At 43.1% G+C, this 7,886-nt stretch overlaps 1 long non-coding RNA gene across 1 annotated transcript; it reads right to left on the bottom strand.

Annotated features, from left to right (window-relative positions):
- Positions 1-4,575: 4,575 nt before the first annotated feature.
- LOC135627182 (uncharacterized) lies at positions 4,576-7,551 on the bottom strand. Its single transcript, XR_010492546.1, has 2 exons — positions 7,074-7,551; positions 4,576-4,876 (listed from the first exon to the last, which is right to left on the bottom strand). It is a non-coding gene; the product is annotated as an uncharacterized LOC135627182 (long non-coding RNA).
- Positions 7,552-7,886: the final 335 nt, after the last annotated feature.

Here is a 7,886-nt window from a genome sequence, read left to right as displayed (position 1 = left end):
CTAAGCAAATTTTCAACCGCGAACGTCGAGTCTTGTTCTAGCGAGCTTTCCGACGAACTTTCTGCTGACGGGCTTCTAGCAAGCTCCCGAACTTGTGATGACTTTAATGAGTAGCCGAGCCTTCTCGGTGATCTCCGTGAACCTCCGACGATCTCTTCGGCGAACTTCCGAAAATTCCGATAGGTTCCCGATTTCTTCTCGGTTGGTTCTGGCAGCATCTCCGACGATTCTTCGGACTCTTAAACGTCCATCGAACTTGACTCCGGTATTCTCGCTTTGTGTTTTTTGGTTATCGTAGTTAATCCTGCACACACAAGCAAACACTCTACTCCGATCTAGACAATTATTATAACGTAAATTGACATTCTGTTGCCCGGCACGTCATTGGTTGGCGCTTCATCCGATTCTTCGGTGCATCGTCCTCTCTTGCAGCTTGTTGCCCAATCGGCGGTTGACCTCCGCAACCCCGATATCCTTGGCGCAATTTCGCTCTCCTTGGCCCGATGCCCGACGCCCGAAGCCTTCTGCCATCCAATATCCTGACGTGATCTCCTCCGACGCAACGTCAATTCCTCCTGCGTTAATTGTCTAATCCTGATCGAGTAGACCTGTATCACTCAAAATGTAGTCAAACATTTAAACACAATCAATTAGTTTCATCATCAAAATCCGAGATTCAACACAATCAATGCTAAATTTGAAGCCTTCGAGGCATGAATGGAGGATAAGATTCGGACTCTCCTTGCCAAATTCAATTTGGGCCGACCACCAAGCCCGTAGAAATCACATCAAGGAGAGAGCTCTAACCAATCACATCATGCCCAAAGAGATGACTTCCAAGAGAGGGGAGGCTCTATGATCGACCCTAACTATTCGCGCATGAGAGTGGACTTCCCTAGATGGGAAGAAGGAGACCCAATTGGTTGGATCTCGCACGCAGAGCGATATTTTCGGTACCATAAAACTGCGGATGCATCCATGGTAGAAATTGTAGCTATACATCTTGAAGGGGATGCCATATAGTGGTTTGACTGGTTTGAACACACTTATGGAGTCCTTTCATGGTGACAATTCAAAGAAGGACTGCTGATCCGCTTCGGACCAACTTATTACGAGAACATTGACGGACAACTAGCAAAGATCCAACAAACCTCCACCATTCAGGAGTACCAAACTAGGTTTGAAAGGTTATCTAATCAAACTCGTGATTGGTCTGAAAAATAGGTATTGAGGACATTTATTGAGGGCTTAAATCCGGAGATCCGGGGAGAAGTTAAGGCGCGACAACCATACACGCTTATGGCAGCCATCTCTTTCGCATGACTTCAAGAGGAGCGATTGAACCATGCAGCCCGGAGGACTATGATCACTCCTCGACCTACAATACTAAAGCTCTCAGCCCCCTCTACTATCAACCGAGTCCCTGCACCAAAAACGTTAACAAGAGAAGAACTTCGGGAGCGATCTGCGAAGGGGTTATGTTGGCATTGCGACGAGCCGTGGAGCCACAAGCATTGTTATAGAAAAGGGAGACTTCTTATGATTGAACCAGTAGAAGAAGAGGTCATTGAACATCTAGAAGAGAGCCTTGAATATGAAATAGAAGATATGGAAGAAGAGCCACAACCGACCGACATTACGGTACACGCACTAGCCGGCTACTCAAACCCGCAAACGATGAAAGTTGGAGGCCTTCTCAAACAACAGCCGATTACTATTCTCATCGACACGGGCAGCACTAATAACTTCCTGAATAGTAAGGTTATTGCTCGGATGGCACTGCATATTGAAGGTTGCAGCAAGTTCGATGTAAAGGTGGCCGACGGCAGAATCCTAAAGTGCGACCAAAGATGCCCGCAGATGAAACTATTACTGCAAGACCAAGAAATTATCATCGATTTCTTCCTCCTACCACTTGATGACTATGAGGCAGTGCTTGGTATAGAATGGCTGACTACACTAGGTGATGTCTCTTGGAACTTTTCTAAATTAATTATGAAATTCTACTGTAAGGGCAAACAGATTATCTTATGCGGGAAGCGCGGAAGCAACATTATCACTATTTCGACCCAACGAATGGAGAAAGTTTTACACAAGGTAAATGGTGGCTTTTTGATGCACCTCCAGAAGCAACCAGAGGGGAAGAAAATAGAAAATGAAGATCAAAATCTTGCCAAATTGCTTACTGAATTTGCCGACATTTTTGCTGAACCATGCGGTCTTCCTCCTTCTCGACAACATGACCATCGAATTCCAATCCTTCCGGGCAAGCCACCAGTGAACACTCAACCATACCGATATCCTCACCTCCAAAAAGATGAAATTGAAAAGATCGTAAAGGAGATGCTTGAAACAGGGGTGATTCGGCCAAGTTGTAGCCCCTATTCCTCACCAGTGCTACTTGTACGCAAGAAGGACGGAACTTGGCGGATGTGCATCGACTACCGAGCTTTAAATGGCATCACCGTCAAGGACAAGTACCCAATACTAGTGGTGGATGAACTTCTTGATGAATTAAAAGGAGCTCAAGTCTTCACGAAGTTGGACCTCCGATCCGGTTACCACCAAATTCGGGTATGTGAAGATGACATTCAAAAAACTGCATTCCGCACACATGATGGTCATTATGAATTCTTGGTAATGCCTTTTGGACTCACCAATGCTCCTTCAACTTTTCAAAGTCTCATGAACGATACTTTTCGAAGCTTTCTTCGCAAATTTGTGTTGGTATTTTTCGATGATATTCTCATTTACAGCCCTTCTCTTGAGACTCACTTTCAGCATTTACGGATTGTTCTGACAATCCTTCGAGAGAATATTCTTTTTGTTAAGCAACCAAAGTATAGTTTTCTCCAACAAAAAGTAGAGTACCTTGGGCACATAATATCAAAAGAAGGAGTGGCGGTAGACCCAACAAAAATTAAGACAATGCAAGACTGGCCGAAACCTACAAACGTAAAATTACTATGTGGGTTCCTTGGACTAACAGGCTACTACCGAAAATTTGTTAAGGACTATGGGAAGATCAGTGCACCACTCACTTCTCTACTGAAAAAAGATGCTTTCCAATGTTCGGACAAAGCCTCTGCTGCCTTCGACAAACTTAAGGTAGCCATGATAACGATGCCGGTGCTAGCGCTACTAGATTTTAGCCGACCCTTCATCATTAAGACCGACGCATCTAGAGTCGGAATTGGAGCCGTTCTCATGCAAGATGGACGACCACTCGCATACACTAGTAAGGCATTATCTCCCTCCCATCAAAACATGTCAGTATATGATAAGGAGATGCTCGCCATTGTACACGCAGTAATGAGATGGAGACCCTACCTGATCGACCGACGATTTCAAATTAAAACCGACCATAGAAGCCTCAAGTATTTTTTAGAGCAAAAGATATCATCCCCTGAGCAACAAAAATGGGTAACCAAACTTTTTGGATTTGATTATGAAATTATTTACAAAAAGGGGAAAGAAAACGTTGTTGCAGATGCACTCTCACGGCTGCCTGAGCAAGCTAAGGTTTCAGCCATCTCCCTTCCTACCACTAGTCTCATTGTGGACATTAGGGAAGAATGGAAGAAGGATCCAGAGATCAGCAATATTATAAAAAAATTGGAGGAGGATCCAAGTGTAATAGCCCACTACACTTGGGATTCAAGGGATCTACGCTACAAAGGTCGTATTGTGCTTATACCTGACTCCCCTTGTATCACAATCATCCTGCATGAAATGCACTCCATACCTTCAACAGGGCACTCTGGATTCCTAAGAACCTACAAAAGAGTGAAGCAAAATTTTTATTGGAGAGGGATGAAAAAGATTATTGCTGAATATGTGGCATAATGTGATGTATGTCAACAACACAAGGGTGAAACTGTGGCAAATCCAGGGAAACTACAAACACTACCTATACCGGATTCGGTGTGGACTAACATCTCCATGGACTTCATTGAAGGGCTGCCTCCTGCCAAAGGTAAAAGCATAATTCTCAAGGTGGTTGATCGACTTATGAAATATTCTCATTTTTGTGCTGTGAGAAGTCCCTACACTGCTGCTAGTATTGCCCAAGTTTTCATAGAAAATATTGTTAAACTGCACGGGATGCCAAGGTCCATTGTAAGTGATCATGATAGGATCTTCACTAGTAAAATTTGGACCGAGTTATTCCAGTTACAAGGCACCAAACTCAAGATGAGCACAGTGTATCATCCATAAACTGACGGCCAAACAGAGGTGATAAATAGGTGTTTAGAGACGTACCTTCGGTGTTTCGGTAGCGACCGACCAAAAGAGTGGGCAAAATGGCTTCCCTGGGCCGAATGGTGGTATAATACTACATATCATTCATCTACAAAATGTGCCCCTTATGAAGCATTGTATAGTCGACCGGTGTCACGCCCCTCAAAATATCCATGATTTTTAAAATTTTCGTCACAGACCAATCCAGGATCCAAACTAACGTTTGAGGACACTGAAAACATTCTATTCATATTCACATCCATAAAACCTGTGCAGTTTATAATCATATATCACATCACTCGATAATTCACATTTATGGCAACCCAAGCCAACTTGACAAACATGAACAACATTTATAAATCCACAAGCTAAATAAATTATACAATCAGAACTCCAACTATTCACCACAAGTTCATATCGTCATAAATTAGACTTAACATTCCGAAATTCCAAATAAGAGAGATCTTCTAACACTTTTACACAGTATATCCATTTCGATCATCAGAACAATTCATTACATACAAAATATGCTTATACAACAATAGCATAACAACCAACAGGACTTGCCCATAATTCTGAATAGCTATCCACTGCCTCAGCCCAAATCAAACATCTCGAAGAGTGACAAGCTGACCTGAAAGGTTTATATAACAATGGAGTGAGCCAAAAACGGCTCAGCAAGTGACAAAGCATATTTAGAACAAAAGGAACGGTTTGAAACGAGTAAGGTATCATAATGCAAGGCAGAATACCAGAATTCTCAAGGATACCATCTCAATAGATACCAAATCATACGTATCATGTCATTCATAACATATTTGATCCATAACGAATGGAGCATAGAGTAATTGGAACATATCAATGGCAGATAGGACATTTCAGAACAAATCAGCTCATAGCAAATGGAGCACAGAGTAATTTGGAGCATATCAATGGTAGATAGGACATTTCAGAACATATCAGTTCATAGCAAATGGAGCACAGAGTAATTGGAGCATATCAATGGCAAATAGGACATATAAGAACATATCAGTTCATAGCAAATGGAGCACAACGTAATTGGAGCATATCAGAAGCAAAGGAAACATATCAAGCTTATCAATGGCATATAAAATGTTCCGAAGCATATCAACGGCATATGGAACATTTCGAAACAAAATCATCAGGGAATGAAGCCTTTCAAAGCATATCGGTACACATATCGTACAAGAGCTCAAACGTCGTCCTTGACGTTGCAATCATATCAATCATATCCAGAGTATGAACAGAAACAAACTCACCAAAACTCTGGATGTCATATCAAACACATAGAGGGTGTAGTGGGATCTCAGTCAGAATGTGATTCATCCATTTCTGAATGACCACCTAACAAAAGTCTCCCATGTCTGGGAGCTCCATCCACCCACGTCTAGGTGAAGTCAAAGGGGGCCGGCAGAGCATCGCAGGCTCTAATCACATACCCACGTAGCGGGCAACAAGCGCAAACAGAATATCCCTCATAGCGGGACCCCACATAGCGGGCAAATAGCGCATACCCTTTACCATTTCTAGCAAAGGTCCAGACAATCCCACACACCAGAGTACAAAAGGGCAGTTTCAACAACAAGTAGCATATGTCGGAAGCACACGCGGAACAACGAAGCGTACATGTGCCTTTACGAGTCAATCCGTAGTAAGCAATAATATTTCACAAGCATATTCAGATTTGAAAGGAATTGAAAGCAAGGGCACATATGGAATCCAAGCAATCACATATAACTCAATTCAATAAGAAGATTTGATGAATTCAATGCCCAAAGGAATGAAACTGGAATAGGCACATATCGAAAGCAAATGCGGAACAATAGGATATACATGTGCCTATATGAGTCAATACGATATAGCATAAACGTTACACAACAGTTTTCAAGAATGCAATAACTTTAAGGACAAGAACATACAAGAATTCAAAGCAGTAATATAAAGCTCAATTGAATAAGAAAGCTAAAGGATATCAATTTCCAAAGGAATGAAACCAGAATATGAGAAATTGACCAAAGCTCGATTTCTAGCAGAATACAGAAGGCACATTGAACAAATGATTCAAACTATCAAACGTGCTCCAATTTACTCAGAAATAATCATTGGATAATACTTTCAGATAAGACATGCTTCATATGAATTGAACTATCCAACAGAGAGAGTTACAAATAATTTGGTAAGCAAGTGTCGTAGAACAAAATCTCTGTTGGCAGAATTCCTAATGTCAGATTCAACAGATAGCTGGACAGGTGTTTGGATTCCAAATCTTTCAATCCATATATCAAAGAAAGGTCTACGAGTCTATTTTCCAATGAAATCAGTTTTGAACAAATCAGAGTTTCCAACAAAGACTTATAGGCAGCTCGGTATCCAAAGGTCAGAATATCAGAAGTTGCACAGATTCGAATCGTTACGTCTAAACAGGAGATATATCAAATGCAAGGCTAGAACAATTCAAAGTTCCACATATTCAAAGCAAATGTAGAGATAAAATTGCAGTGAGGAACGATCAGGATACTTGCAATAGGAAAGATTAGAACAATTACAGGCGGAACGATCGGGAAACTTGCAATAAGAAAAGTTAGAGCAATTATAGGAGGAACGATCAGGGAACTTGAAATAAGAAATATCAGAGCAATTATAGGAGAAACGATCAGGGAACTTGCAATAAGACATATCAGAGCAATTATAGGAGAAACGATCAAGGAACTTGCAATAAGACATATCAGAGCAATTATAGGAGAAACGATCAGGGAACTTGAAATAAGAAATATCAGAGCAATTATAGGAGAAACGATCAGGGAACTTGCCTTTCAAATATTTTGATCTGAATATCCAAGGAAGGTGCCAGTCCAATCTTTCTACTTTTCCTCCGTGTCCTCTCTCTGTTTCGTTTTGTGCTCCCGTTTTCTTCCTTTCTTCGTAACTACATCACGTGTCGAACATCGAGGCACAGTCACCTGCTCTCTCTTACTCTCATTCCTTCTTTTTCTTTCGCAAACGCAGCTGCCACAGCCGCCGTCGCTGCCGCTGCCACAATCGCAACTGCGGTCACAACCGCAGCCCCCTTCCACTGCACTATTTCCTTCTTCCCTTCTCTCGTTCCTACTCTTTCTCTTTCCCAAAAGCTGCTACTGCAGCTACTGCAGCCACCACCGCTGCCGCAGCTACCGCAGCCAACGTCGCAGCCGCAGCCGGAGTCGCAGCCACGGCCGCAGCCACCACACTCGCAGCCTCTTCTTCCTCCCCTGCTCTATTTCCTCCTCCTCTTCCAGCTGCAGCTGCCACTGCCGCAACTGCCACCCCTTCTCCTCTTCCTCTCTTCTTCCTCTCTCCCTGCCATAGCTGCAGCTACCACAACCGCAGCCGCAGCTACTTCTTTCCCTTCTCCTCTTCCTTCTCCTTCCTTTCTTCTTCTTCTCTCCCCGCTACAACTACTGCAGTCGTGGCCGCAGCCACGGTCGCAACCTCTCCCTCCTCCCCTGCTCATCTTCCTCTTCTTCTTCTCTTCCAGCTGCAGCTGCCATCGCCGCAGCTGCAGCCCCCTTCTTCTCCCCGACGAACAGCACCTCCTTTCCTCTGTTTCCTCCTGCAGGAAACAGAGGTGCCGCCTCTTCACCCGC

The sequence above is a fragment of the Musa acuminata genome, chromosome BXJ2-11, assembly GCF_036884655.1.
Source record: "Musa acuminata AAA Group cultivar baxijiao chromosome BXJ2-11, Cavendish_Baxijiao_AAA, whole genome shotgun sequence".
In the NCBI taxonomy this organism is placed as follows: Eukaryota; Viridiplantae; Streptophyta; class Magnoliopsida; order Zingiberales; family Musaceae; genus Musa; species Musa acuminata.
Note: the sequence above shows the minus strand (reverse complement) of the source record. Positions and strands in the feature narration are given on the sequence as shown.